The sequence below is a fragment of the Bos mutus genome, chromosome 23 (genome assembly GCF_027580195.1).
Source record: "Bos mutus isolate GX-2022 chromosome 23, NWIPB_WYAK_1.1, whole genome shotgun sequence".
NCBI classification, from domain to species: Eukaryota; Metazoa; Chordata; class Mammalia; order Artiodactyla; family Bovidae; genus Bos; species Bos mutus.
The window spans coordinates 42,819,216-42,833,472 of record NC_091639.1 but is presented as its reverse complement, the minus strand read 5'-3'; positions in this window follow the sequence as shown (position 1 = coordinate 42,833,472).

Genomic DNA, 14,257 nt, shown 5'->3' with positions numbered 1-14,257 from the left:
ACTTTCTGTCATAAGGGTGGTGTCATCTGCATATCTGAGGTTATTGATATTTCTCCCGGCAGTCTTGATTCCAGGTTGTGCTTCTTCCAGCCCCAGTGTTTCTCATGATATGCTCTGCATATAAGTTAAATAAGCAGGGTGACAATATACAGCCTTGACGTACTCCTTTTCCTATTTGGAACCAGTCTGTCGTTCCATGTCCAGTTCTAACTGTTGCTTCCTGACCTGCATATAGGTTTCTCAAGAGGCAGGTCAGGTGGTCTGGTATTCCCATCTCTTTCAGAATTTTCCAGAGTTTGTTGTGGTCCACACAGTCAAAGGCTTTGGCATAGTCAATAAAGCAGAAATCGATGTTTTTCTGGAACTCTCTTGCTTTTTCAATGATCCAGCAGATGTTGGCAATTTGATCTCTGGATCCTCTGCCTATGACATTAATGCCCTTATAAAGGACCAAAGAGACCAGGGTCTCCCCTTCCCACCACCATATGAGGCTACAAGTGAGATGTGGGCAGTTTGCAAACCCAGAAGAGGTTTCTCACCAGCACTTGACCTTGCTGGCACCCTGAACTCAGATTTCCCAGCCTCCAGAACTGTGAGATATAAAATTCTGCTATTTATAAGCTACCCCACTTATAGTATTTGGTTCTGGTGGCCTGAAGGAACTAAGACAATATCTGTCTTAAAGGAATAATCCTACGTGAGCCTAAAGAAACCTCTACTCGAATGTTTGTTGCACCAGCGTTTGGAGTAATAAAATTATTTCAAAATTCTAAGAGAGAAACTTATAATCATGTCTTGATTATAAATATTCTGTATGTTAAAAAATTATAAAATATGTTAAATACTGGTGTATACCTCTTTGGGTAGTCAGATAATCCCAGATTTCCATCCTAGTTAAAAACATTCTAAATAAATTCTCACATATGTGCCCAAGATGACATATTAAAAATGCCATTGAAGAGAAAAGAACAAGTCTTAATTTTCAGAGAAAGAACAGATGAATTGTGGTATAGCCATGCAAAGGGATAATATGCCAAGTGTTAAGTGGATGAAGGTAGGACTAGCCAGCCTGGAAAAAAAAAAAAATCATAAAGTACAAAAGCCCCAGAATACCCAAAGCAACCCGGAGAAAGAACAAAACCAGAGGTATCACACTTCCTGATTTCAAACTATAGTAAAAAGTTATAGTAATAAAAACAGTATAGCCTGACATTAAAATGGACACACAGACCATTGAGACAGAATAGAGAGCCTGGAATTAAACCCTTGGATGTACAGTCAACTAATATTTGACAAGGGAGCCAAAAATATCCGATGGAGAAAGAATAGTGTCTTTAAGAAAACATGCTGTGTAAACTGGAGTAACACACCAAGAAAAGTAGAAGAAAGGAAATGATGTCAGTAAGAGAGGGAATAAGTAGAATGGAGAATAGATATAGAGACTTCCCTGGTGGTCCAGTGGTTAAGACTCCAAGCTTCCAACGCAGGGGCACGGGTTCAGTCCCAGGTCATGGAACTAAGATCCTACATGCCATCTGGTGTGGCAAAAAAAAAAAAAAATTGATTCTTGTTTGATAGCAATAAAGGATTTGCAGTTAATTTTAAAAGAAAATAGATGTATAATAAAGAAAATCACAAAACTAGAGTTTTCTTTCTTTTTTTTTGATGATCCACCTGCAAGACTGACAAGGAAGAAAAATCCAACTTGCAAATTATTACCATCTATAATGAAAAGATGCCATTCCTACAGATTCTACAAATATTAAAAAGACACTAACAGAATATAAAGGATTTTGTGCCAGAAGATTGGACATTTTAGATGAAATTCTTTGAAAACCCCAATATTTCATGACCTAGTTCTGTGTAAGTCATTACACTATTCCTTCCATTTTCAGTTATGTTTGAAATGTTCCATAATAAAAAAATTAATAAATAAAAATAAAATTTCCACAGCTACTTTCAAAAAAATTACCCTAAAACTTCTACAGCTATTTGGACTTCCCTGATGGTACAGTGAATAAGAATCTGCCTGCCAATGCAGGGGCCATGGGTTCAATCCGTGCTCCAGAAAGACTTCATGTGCCTCAGAGCAACCAAGCCCTAGTGCCACTAGTACTGAGCTGGCGCTCTAGAGACCGAGCTTCACAAAAAGAGAAGCCAGGACAATGAGAAGCCTGCGTGCACAGCTAGAGGATGGCCCCAGCTCCATGCAGCTGGAGAAAGCCCACACACAGTGACAAAGACCCAAGCAACCAAAAATTAATTGATTAGTTATTTTTAAACTACAGCCATGTAGTGATTTTTTCACAGTCCTAGAGTTGACTGAACGTAGTAGGTGGTTTTCACGGAAGGTCCCTCATGTGGCTGCAGTCAGGTGGCAGCTGGGGCAGGGGTCTCCTGAGGCTCCCTTGGGATGTGGAGACAGCCTCTCTCTCAGCAGATCCAGCGCCTCTAACGTGGCCCATGTGGTCCCACCAGCAATGAAGACAAGTTCTCACCTGGTGGCTCAGCACTTCCGAGAGGAAAGTAAATGCCCCAAGACTTCTCCAGATGTAGTCTCAGAAGACGTGTGGTGTCCTCTCCACCACATTCTCATGGTCTGAGCTCAGCGCCGGTCCAGATGTAAGGGGAGGTGGCCATTTCCCTTTGTTTCTGCGTGTTTTCACTTCTCTGATTAGACTTATCCTTTGGCTAAAGTTTTTCCACAGACAAACGGCAGGCTGAGGACATAGGGAGGAGGGGACAAGGACCACCCTCCATTTCAAAAACCTACCAAATGTTTCAATCTTTCTGGAACTTATTTTATTAATGGTTAGAGTGTGCATTTGAATGTTAAGTCGCTTCAGTCATGTCTGACTCTTTGTGAGCCTATGCACTGTTGCCCACCAGGGCTCCTCTGTCCGTGGAATTCTCCAGGCAAGAATCCTGGAATGATTTGCCATTTCCTTCTCCAGGGGATCTTCCCTACCCAGGGATTGAACCCACATCTCTTGCATCTCCTGCATTGGTAGGTGGGTTCTTACCACTAGTGCCATGGGGGAAGCCCAATGATTAGAGTAAGTGCCATGGTAAATTTTCTCAAAGAGACATTCAAACGACCTAGTCATGTTTATTGAAAAGACCATCTTCCTCCCATTGCTCTGCAGTGCCACCATAGACCAGAGCATTTTCTTTGAGAGAGGATCTGGTTCTAGAATTTCTATTTTATTCTGTTTTCCTATTCATCTTCACCGAAGCAAACATCACACTATGTTGATTAATATACCACAATTAGCATAGCCAATACAGCACAACATAATCTAACAAGGCTTTTGTTATGTTGTACTAATTTTCTACCAGGTTTGTTCTTACTTTTGAACATTTCCTAGGTGATTCTAGGCTATAAAATGTATGTTCAAATTTTAAATTTAGTTTTACAATCTTCACACATACACATCCAGTCCCATCACTTCATGGCAAATAGATGGGGAAACAATGGAAACAATAACAGATTTTATTGTCTTGGGCTCCAAAATCATTGCAGATGGTGACTGCAGCCATAAAATTAAAAGTGACTTGCTCCTTGGAAGAAAAGCTATGACAAACCTAGACAGCATATTAAAAAGCAGAGACATTACTTTGCCAACAAAGGTCTGTATAGTCAAAGCTATGGTTTTTCCAGTAGTCATGAACAGATGTGACAGTTGGTCCATAAAGATGGCTGAGTGCTGAAGAACTGATGCTTTTGAACTATGGTGTTGGAGAAGACTCTTGCAAGTCTGTTGAACTGCAAGGAGATGAAACCAGTCAATCCTAAAGGAAATCAAGCCTGAATATTCATTGGAAGGACTGATGCTGAAGTTGAAGCTCCAATACTTTGGCCACCTGATGCGAAGAGCTGACTCATTTGAAAAGATCTTGATGCTGGGAAAGATTGAGGGCAGGAAGAGAAGGGGACAACAGAGGATGAGCTGGTTGGATGGCATCACTGACTCAATGAACATGAGTCTGAGCAAACTCCAGGACATGGTGAAGGACAGGGAAGCCTGGCATGCTGCAGTCCATGGGGTTGCAAAGAGTTGGACACAACTGAGTGACTGAACGACTGAACAACAACAGCTCATAAACACACCTTCACATACACAGAGACCAAAGGAAAAAGCAGAAGAAACAATCAAGCAAACAAAAATCCTTACCTTGATTTTCAATGAAAATTTAATTGAATGTAGATTAATTTAGAGGTAACTAGCATTTAAAATACTTACCCTTACCATCTCTGATCTTTATTGTCATCAATTACATGGGTTCACTGACTTGTCCCAATGATGTTTGGTAGTTTTCAGTATAGAAGTCTTACTCATATCTTGTTAGGTTTATTCCTAGATATTTGATATTTGGGATTGCTACTCTGAATGATATCGTTTTCTCAGTTTTGATCTTCATTTCTGGTACAACATAATAGAGTTGGTTTCCTATATATTGGCCTTTTATCCAACAAAACTATTAAATCTGTTAGTTTGTCTACTATTTTTATTTTCAAAGTGTAGGAATAAATTAAGAGTAAATAATGACAATTTTACCTCCATTGCAACCTTATAGCTTTATTTTTCTCTTCACTTTTCATTGTCTACCATCTCTAGTATTCCAGATATCAAGAAGAAGATTTTAAATATTTTGCCATTGAGTCTGACGTGTGCAGCAGAGTAGTCTTCTTAGATTGAGAAAATTTCTCTTGAGTACTCATTCTTTAACAAGAGGTTTAAATTTTTAAAAATGAAGAACAGAGATTGAATTCTGTTTAATAATTCTATCTATAAAAACTATTTTATAATTCTGTCCACATGGTCATATGCCTTTCTCCTCCTTTAGTTAACACATTAACGGAAGTCCTCATCAGCGTAATAAAACAAGAAAAAGGAGTCAGTGCTGTGTTATATTGTGAGATCTGACATTTGAACTGCAGCCAAGACCTCCTCAAGCCTCACAGGGCCCCAGACTGTGAGTTCCTTCTCTACTTTCACTAGGCTTGTCTCTCTACCCAGCTACTTCCCGTCAACCTGAACAGCTGAACTGCCCTTGCTTCTCAGTCTAAGGTTTCACATCCCGATGAGCTAATGAAACTATTCTAACAAACCAAAAACATCCTTCCATAAAATCCAGGGGGACCCCATTATCTGGTTACTGCAAAGGTTGTCTTCCATAGCTCCTACTTATTCACTGTGTTCCTGAGTGCAGCCTCCATGTGCCCCTATGGAGGGAGTCGTATCCTCAGGCTGAGTCTACATAATAAACTGCTATCAATTCACCTGTCCGTTTGGATGTTGTGTGTTCAGCCATCTCATACTATTAAAGGTGGGGGACCCTCCTTCATGTACAGAACGAAGAGGAAGTGATCAGAACACACGCATATCAGAAATAAATTGTGTGTGCGTGTGTGTCTGTGCATGTGTCTGTGTATGTTGGTCGCTCAATTGTGTCCAAGTCTTTGCAACCCCGTGGACTATAGTTTTCCAGGCTCCTCTGTCCATGAGAAATCTACAGGCAGGAATACTGGAGTGAATTGCTATGCCCTTCTCCAGGGGATCTTCCCGACCCAGAGATCAAACCCATGTCTCCTGCACTCCAGGCAGATTCTTTACTGTCTGAGCCACCAGGGAAACCCCTAAATAAAATTATACCTATCCTCATTTGATATAATGGCCCACACAAAAATTTCCAAGGAATGCCCAACCCTTCATAAAAAATTCTATATAACTAATAATGGATTTTATCAAAAGTGCAATTTCAAAATCAATTTAAAAAATCAACATGTATGTCTATATATGGCAATGAAGACATAAAACAAAAGTTAAAAATATAATATTTACAATAAGACCAGAAAGAGAGACTTAAGTATAACTAACAGAACATGTGAAGAACTTGTACACTGAAAGGCTGATGAAAGAAGTCAAAGATATAAATAAATGGAAAGTGTAACCATATCTATCAGCTGGAAACCTGAACACAGGAAAGATGTCAATTCTTTCCCAAGTTGATATCCTGGTTTAATGTAATTTTAGTCCAAGCCCCAGCAAAATCTTTAATAGTTGTAGAAAACTTATTCTGAAATATTTATGAAAAAACATATGAATTAGGATAGATAAAACAAATCGAATGAAGAAAAATAAACATGTGAGACATTTATTTCCAAGTATAAATGATGTTTAACCAAATTTAAAACTATTTTATAGCTAGAGTGATCCAAACTAATGGCTATTTTGGAAGGATGGGTACTTAGATCAATGAAACAATATAAAATCCAAGAATAGATCTACAGCAGCTCACTTCTGACAAAGGAGGTGAAAAATCTCTGAAAACTATAAGAGGTTCAGTAAATAAATGAAAAGATATACCAAACGGATGAAATTAGAAGAATTAATAGTGTTTAAATGTCCATCCTACTAAAGTAATCAACAGAATCAATGCAATCCCTATCAAAATTCCAATGGCATTTTTCACAGAATTATAACAAATATTCCTAAAATTTGTAAGGAAGTACAGAAGATGCTGATTAGCTAAAGCAGACTTCAGAAACAACAACAAAGCTAGAGGCATCAAGCACCCTAATTTCAAACTATATTGCAAAGCTATAGTAATCCATCTATTTCCCATGAAGTGATGGGACCAGATGCCATGATCTTCGTTTTCTTAATGTTGTGCTTTAAGCCAACTTTTACACTCTCCTCTTTCACTTTCATCAAGAGGCTTTTGAGTTCCTCTTCACTTTCTGCCATAAGGGTGGTGTCATCTGCATATCTGAGGTTATTGATATTTCTCCCAGCAATCTTGATTCCAGCTTGTGCTTCTTCCAGCCCAGCGTTTCTCATGATGTACTCCGCATATAAGTTAAATAAGCAGGGTGACAATATACAGCCTTGACGTACTCCTTCTCCTGTTTGGAACCAGTCTGTTGTTCCATGTCCAGTTCTAACTGTTGCTTCCTGACCTGCATACAGGTTTCTCAAGAGGCAGGTCAGGTGGTCTGGTATTGGAAACAGTGTCAGACTTTATCTTTTTGGGCTCCGAAGTCACTGCAGATGGTGACTGCAGCCAGGAAATTAAAAGACGCTTACTCCTTGGAAGGAAAGTTATGACCAACCTAGATAGCATATTGAAAAGCAGAGACATTACTTTGCCAACAAAGGTCCGTCTAGTCAAGGCTATGGTTTTTCCTGTGGTCATGTATGGATGCGAGAGTTGGACTGTGAAGAAAGCTGAGCGCCGAAAGAATTGATGCTTTTGAACTGTGGTGTTGGAGAAGACTCTTGAGAGTCCCTTGGACTGCAAGGAGATCCAACCAGTCCATTCTGAAGGAGATCAGCCCTGGGTGTTCTTTGGAAGGAATGATGCTAAAGCTGAAACTCCAGTATTTTGGCTACCTCATGCGAAGAGTTAACTCACTGGGAAAGACTCTGATGCTGGGAGGGATTGGGGGCAGGAGGAGAAGGGGACGACAGAGGATGAGATGGCTGGATGGCATCACTGACTCAATGGACATGAGTTTGAGTGAACTCCAGGAGATGGTGATGCTGGGAGACAGGGAGGCCTGGCGTGCTGCGATCCATGGGGTTACAAAGAGTCGGACACAACTGAACAACTGAACTGAACTGAACTGAACTGATAGTAATCCAAACAGTATGCTATTGGCATAAAAATAGACATATGGAACAATGAAACAGAAATTAAACCTACACATATAGTCAATGAATTTATTTTTTTTTTAAGTCAAGACTATACAATGGGGAAAGGACAGACTCTAATCAATTATTGGGATATTGGGGAAATTGGAAAGTTGCATACAAAGCAATAAAAGTTGATCACTAACTTAGACCATACAAAAAATTAACTCAAAATGGGTTAAATACTTGACTAAAGATCTGAAGTCATAAAACTCCTAGTTGTTGTTGTTCAGTCACTAAGTCTGATCCAGCTCTTTGTGACACCATGGACTGCAGCACACCAGGATCCTCTGTCCTTCACTATCTCCTGGAATTTGCTCAAATTCATGTCTATTGACTTGGTGATGCTATCTAACCATCTCATTCTCTGCTGCCCTCTTCTTTTGCCTTCAGTCTTTCCCAGAATCAGGGTATTTTTTTTTTTTCTCCAATGAGTCAGCTATTTTCATCAAGTGGCCAAAGTATTGGAGCTTCAGCTTCAATGTCAGCCCTTCCAATGAATATTCAGGGTTGATTATCTTTATGAATGACTGGATTGATCTCCTTGCAATCCAAGGGAATCTCAAGAGTCTTCTCCAGTACCACAGTTTGAAAACATCAATTCTTAGGCTCTCAGCCTTCTTTGTGGTCCAACTCTCACATCCATACATGACGACTGGAAAAACATAGCTTTGACTATATGGACCTTTGTTGGCAAAATGATGTCTCTGCTTTTTAAAACACTGTCTATGTTTGTCATAGCTTTCCTTTTGAGTAGCAAGTATGTTTTCATTTCATGACTGCAGTCATTTTGGAGAGACTTTGAAGCCACAGTGATTTTGGAGTCCAAGAAAAAAAAATCTGTCTCTTTTTCTCCTTCTATTGGCCACGAAGTGATGGGACCAGATGCCATGATCTTAGTTGTTTTGAAAGTTGAGTTTCAAGTCAGCTTTCCCCTCTCCTCTTTCACCCTCATCAAGAAGCTCTTTAGTTCTTCTTCACTTTCTGCCATTAAAGTGGTATCATCTGCATATCTGAGGCTGTTGATATTTCTCCCAGCAATCTTGATTCCAGCTTGTGATTCATCCAGTAGAGCATTTCACATGATGCACTCTGCACAGAAGTTAAATGAGTGGATTGACAATATACAACCTTGTTTTCCTTTCCCAGTTTTGAACCAGTGGCGTTGTTCCATGTCTGCTTCTAACTGTTATTTCTTTACCTGCATTCAGGTTTCTCAGGAGACACGTAAGGTGGTCTGGTATTCCCACCTCTTTAAGAATTTTCCACAGTTCATTGTGATCCACACAGTCAAAGGCATTAGCATAGTCAGTGAACCAGAAGTAGATGTTCTTCTGGAATTCCCTTGCTTTTTCCATGATCCAATGAACACTGGCAATTTGATCTCTGGTTCCTCTGCCTTTCCTAAATCCTGCTTGTACATCTTGAAGTTCTTGATTCATGTACTGCTGAAGCCTAGCTTGAAGGATTTTGAGCATAACCTTGTGAAATGAGTGCAATTGTATGATAGTTTGAACATCCTGTCATTGCTCTTATTTGGGTTTGGAGTGAAAACTGACCTTTTTCAGTCCTGTGGCCACTGCTGAGTCTTCCAAATTTGCTGACATATTGAATGCAATATGAATGCAATTGAATTCAACAGCATCACCATTTAGGATTTTAAAGAGCTCGGCTGGAATTCTATCACCTCCACTAGCTTTGTTCATAGTAGTGCTTCCGAAGGCCCACTTGACTTCATACTGCAAGATGTCTGGTTCGAGGTGAGTGACCACACCATCATGGTTATCCAGGTCATTAAACCTTTTTTCGTATAGCTCTTCCATGTGTACTTGCTGGTTCTTCTTCATCTTTTCTGCTTCTTTTAGGTCCTTACCATTTCTGTCCTCATACTCATCCTTGCATGAACTATTCCCTTGATATCTCCAATTTTCTTGAAGAGATCCCTAGTCTTTCCCATTCTATTGTTTTCCTCTATTTCTTTGCTTTGTTCACTTAAGAAGACCTTCTTAACAATTTGATGTATGGCAGAAACTAACACAATGGTGTAAAGCAATTATCCTTCAATTAAATATAAATTTAAAAAAAAGTTTAAAGGCCTTGTCTCTCCTTGCTCTTCTCTGGAACTCTGAACTCAGTTGGATGTATCTTTCCCTTTCTCCCTTGCCTTTCACTTCTCTTCTTTCCTCAGCTATTTGTAAAGCCTCCTCGATCACCTCTTTGCCTTCTTGCATTTCTTTTTCTTTGGGATGGTTTTGGTCACTGCCTCCTGTACAATGCTATGAACTTCCATCCATAGTTCTTCAGGCACTCTGTCTGCTAGATCTAATCCCTTGAATCTAATTATCACCTCTACTGTACAATCACAAGGAATTTGATTTAGGTCATACACAAATGGCCTAGTGGATTTCTGCCGGGAGCCAGCATGTGAGTCCCCACCCATGACAAGGTCATGTGAGAGAGGTCTGGTGGGCAAGGCGAGCCAGAACTCGAGGGGTGCCTCTCTGGGCCTGCCTGAGTGTCTACCCCAAAACCTGAGCCTGTCTGTTTTACTGCTTCATGACTTTCACCAACTCCTCTGACAGTCACGAGGGGCTATCCCCAACCACTCTTATCTGTAAGGAAAGCAACTTAAAGCTCTAGTTAACAAGTCTCCAGGGTATAATAAGGTGTGTTCCAATTGTGATCCCCTCAGAAAGCCTTCTAACCTGCCTAACAGGTTTCCGGACTCCTATAGCTACGCCTGTGATTGTTTGCAGCCTCCCAACCAGGTGAGGCACAAGGAGACTTAGTTATCCTAACAGCGCAGAGCCTCTCGGGGAGTTAGAAATTGTTAAAAATAGAACTAATAGAAGATTTCTTTGTTGAGTTAATGCCTGCTGCCAAGTTTCCATATTCCTTGCCCACTGTGTCCCTGGGAGTATATTGATTGATATTGTTGGTATATAAGAAATATAAGTAGAAGCTTTAATGTTAATAACCCTAGACCCTTGAGCTAATAAATTCTTCCCTTAATTACCCCCACGACACTCTTGCCCTATAGGAATGCAACTCTGTTTAGTGCTTTAGGGGAGTGGTACTGAACTCTAAGAAACGTCACCTTTGGAGAAAATAAGTTTTTCTGGTTGACTAATTCTTATCAGAAGAAAAATGTTAGCAGGTCTCCTGACCAGAAGATGATGTAAATCACTCAAAGCCTTTGTATTTGCGATAATGATTCAGGTCTGCTGACCTTACATGACTTTGCATCCCCCATTATCTTCTATGGACAACTTGAGGTATAAAAGTCCCTGCTAAAAATAAAGCTACGGACCCTGCTCACTGAGCTCGGTCTCCCCGTGTCGTTCTTTCTCGTCTCCTTTTCTTTCCTTTTGTCTCTACTCTTTCTTCAGGCCAAAGTAATTGGAGCGTGGGGGTATATTGATTTCCCATGTAAACCAATTTTAATTAGGCCTCTGATTCTCTCCACTGACGCTATCCCTTTAAATCGCCGAAGCCGTCATCCTGAGGGAATCCCTGGATCCAACCGGGGCAGGACTCCGGTAGTTTTCGCTACTTTCTTCAATTTAAGCCTGAATTTTGCAATAAGGAGCTCATGATCTGAGCCACAGTCAGCTCCTGCTCTTGTTTTTGCTGACTGTATAGAGCTTCTCCATCTTCAGCTGCAAAAAACATAATCAATCTGATTTCAGTATAAAATTCCTGAACAATAACTAAAGGGAACGTAATTGATACCTGTCTTGGCAATGATTTTTAAGATTTGAACCAAAAACAAAGGCAAAAAATCTAAAAATAAACAAGTGGAACTATTTCAAACTAAAAATTCTCTGCACAGCTAAGGAAATCATCAATAAAAGGAAACATAACCTCCTGAATAGAGGAAAGTATTTGCAAATGATATGTCTGATGAGAGGTTAATATCCAAAATATATAAAGAGCCTTTATAGCTTAATTTTTAAAATTTCATTAAAAATGGGTCAGAGGATCTGAATAAATATTTTTACAGAGAAGACGTACAGATACCCAACAGGTACATGAAAAGGTACTCAACATCACTAATTATCAAAGGAATTTAAATCAAGCCACAATATGATATCATATCACCTCAGGCAATGGCATCTCACTCCAGTACTCTTGCCTGGAAAATCCCATGGACGGAGGAGCCTGGTAGGCTGCAGTCCATGGGGTTGTGAAGCGTCGGACATGACTGAGCGACTTCGCTTTCACTTTTCATTTTCATGCATTGGAGAAGGAAATGGCAACCCACTCCAGTGTTCTTGCCTGGAGAATCCCAGGGACGGGGGAGCCTGGTGGGCTGCCGTCTCTGGGGTCACACAGAGTCGGACACGACTGAAGCAACTTGGCAGCAGCAGCAGCAGCAGCACACCTATTAGAATGGCTTTTATCAAAAAGACAACGAATAACAATGGTTGGCAAGAATGTGGAGAAAAGCAAACACTTGTGCACTGTTGGTGGGAGTGTAAATTTGTGCAACCACTATGAAAAACCCTATGGAATTTGCTGAAAAAATTAAAAAGAGAACTACCTATGACCCCCCAATTCCACTTCTTGGTATTTGTCTAAAGAAAATGAAAAAACTAAATTAAAAAGATACATGCACCCCCGTGTTCATTGCAGTACTATTTATAACAGCCAAGATATGGAAGCAACCTAAGTGCCTGTCAATGGATGCATGGATAAAGAAAATGTAATATAGAAACATCTACTTCTGCTTTATTGACTACACCAAAGCCTTTGACTGTGTGGATCACAACAAACGGTGGAAAATTCTCAAAGAGATGGGATTACCAGACCACCTTACCTGCCTCCTGAGAAATCTGTATGCAGGTCAACAAGCAACAGTTAGAAATGGACATAGAACAACAGACTGGTTCCAAATAGGAAAAGGAGTACATCAAGGCTGTATATTGTCATCCTGCTTATTTAACTTATATGCAGAGTACATCATGCAAAATGCTGGGCTGGATGAATCATGAGCTGGAATCAAGATTGCCGGGAGAAATATCAATAACCTCATATATGCAGATGACACCACCCTTAGGGCAGAAAGCGAAGAAGAACTAAAGAGTCTCTTGATGAAAGTGAAAGAAGAGAGTGAAAAGTTGGCTTAAAGCTCAATATTCAGAAAACGAAAACCATGGCATCCAATCCCATCACTTCATGGCAAATAGATGGGGAAACAATGCAAACAGTGGCAGACTTTATTTTGGGGGCACTCCAAAATCACTGCAGATGGTTACTGCAGCCATGAAATTAAAAGACACTTACTCCTTGGAAGAAGAGCTATGAGCAACCTAAACAGCATATTAAAAAGCAGAGACGTTACTTTGCCAAAAAAGGTCCATATCATCAAAGCTAAGATTTTTCTGGTAGTCATGTATGGATGTGAGTTGGACCATAAAGAAAGCTGAGTGCTGAAGAGTTGATGCTCTTGAACTATGGTGTTGGAGAAGACTCTTGAGCGTCCCTTGGAGTGCAAGGAGATACAACCAGTTCATCCTAAAGAAAATCAGTCCTGACTATTCATTGGAAGGACTGATGCTGAAGTTGAAACTCCAATACTTTGGCCACCTGATGTGAAGAGCTGACTTCTTGGAAAAGACCCTAATGCTGGGAAAGATTGAAGGTGGGAGGAGTAGGGGACAACAGAGGATGAAATGGTTGGATGGCATCACTGACTCGATGGACATGAGTTTGAGTAAGTTCCGGAAGTTGGTGATGGACAGGGAAGCCTGGCGTGCTGCAGTCCTTGGGGTCGCAATGAGCTGGACATGACTGAGTGACTGATATGAACTGAATAAAGAAAGATAAGACAGCAGAGATAGATACACATACAAGAAAATATTACTCAGTCACCAAAAAGAAAAACAAAAGAAATCTTGCCATTTGAGACAAGAATGGTCCTTGAAAATATTATGCTAAGTAAAACAGGTCAAATAAAGAAAAACAAATGTTGTGTGATTTCATTTATGTGTGGAATCTGGAAAAACAAACCAGAGAAGGCAATGGCACCCTACTCCAGTACTCTTGCCTGGCAGCCTGGTGGGCTGCAGTCCATGGGGTCGCTAGGAGTCGGACACGACTGAGCGACTTCACTTTCACTTTTCACTTTCATGCATTGGAGAAGGAAATGGCAACCCACTCCAGTGTTCTTGCCTGGAGAATCCCAGGGATGGGGGAGCCTGGTGGGCTGCCGTCTCTGGGGTCGCACAGAGTCGGACACGACTGAAGCAACTTAGCAGCAGCAGCAGCAGAAAAACAAACAAAAATGAGTTCATAGATACAAAGAACACATTTCTTGTTGCCAAAGACAACAAGGTGTGGTGGGCAAAATAGGAGCAGAGGATCAAAAGATACAAACCTTCAGCTATAAAGTTAAAAAGCCATGGAGATGTAATGTATAGCATGGTGACTATAGTTAATAATACTGTATTGTATATCAGAAAGTTGTGGAGAGAGTAGGTCTTAACAGTTCTGATCACAAGGAAAACAGTGTTGTGATCATGTATGGTGAGGGAATTTAACTGCTCATTTTGGTGATC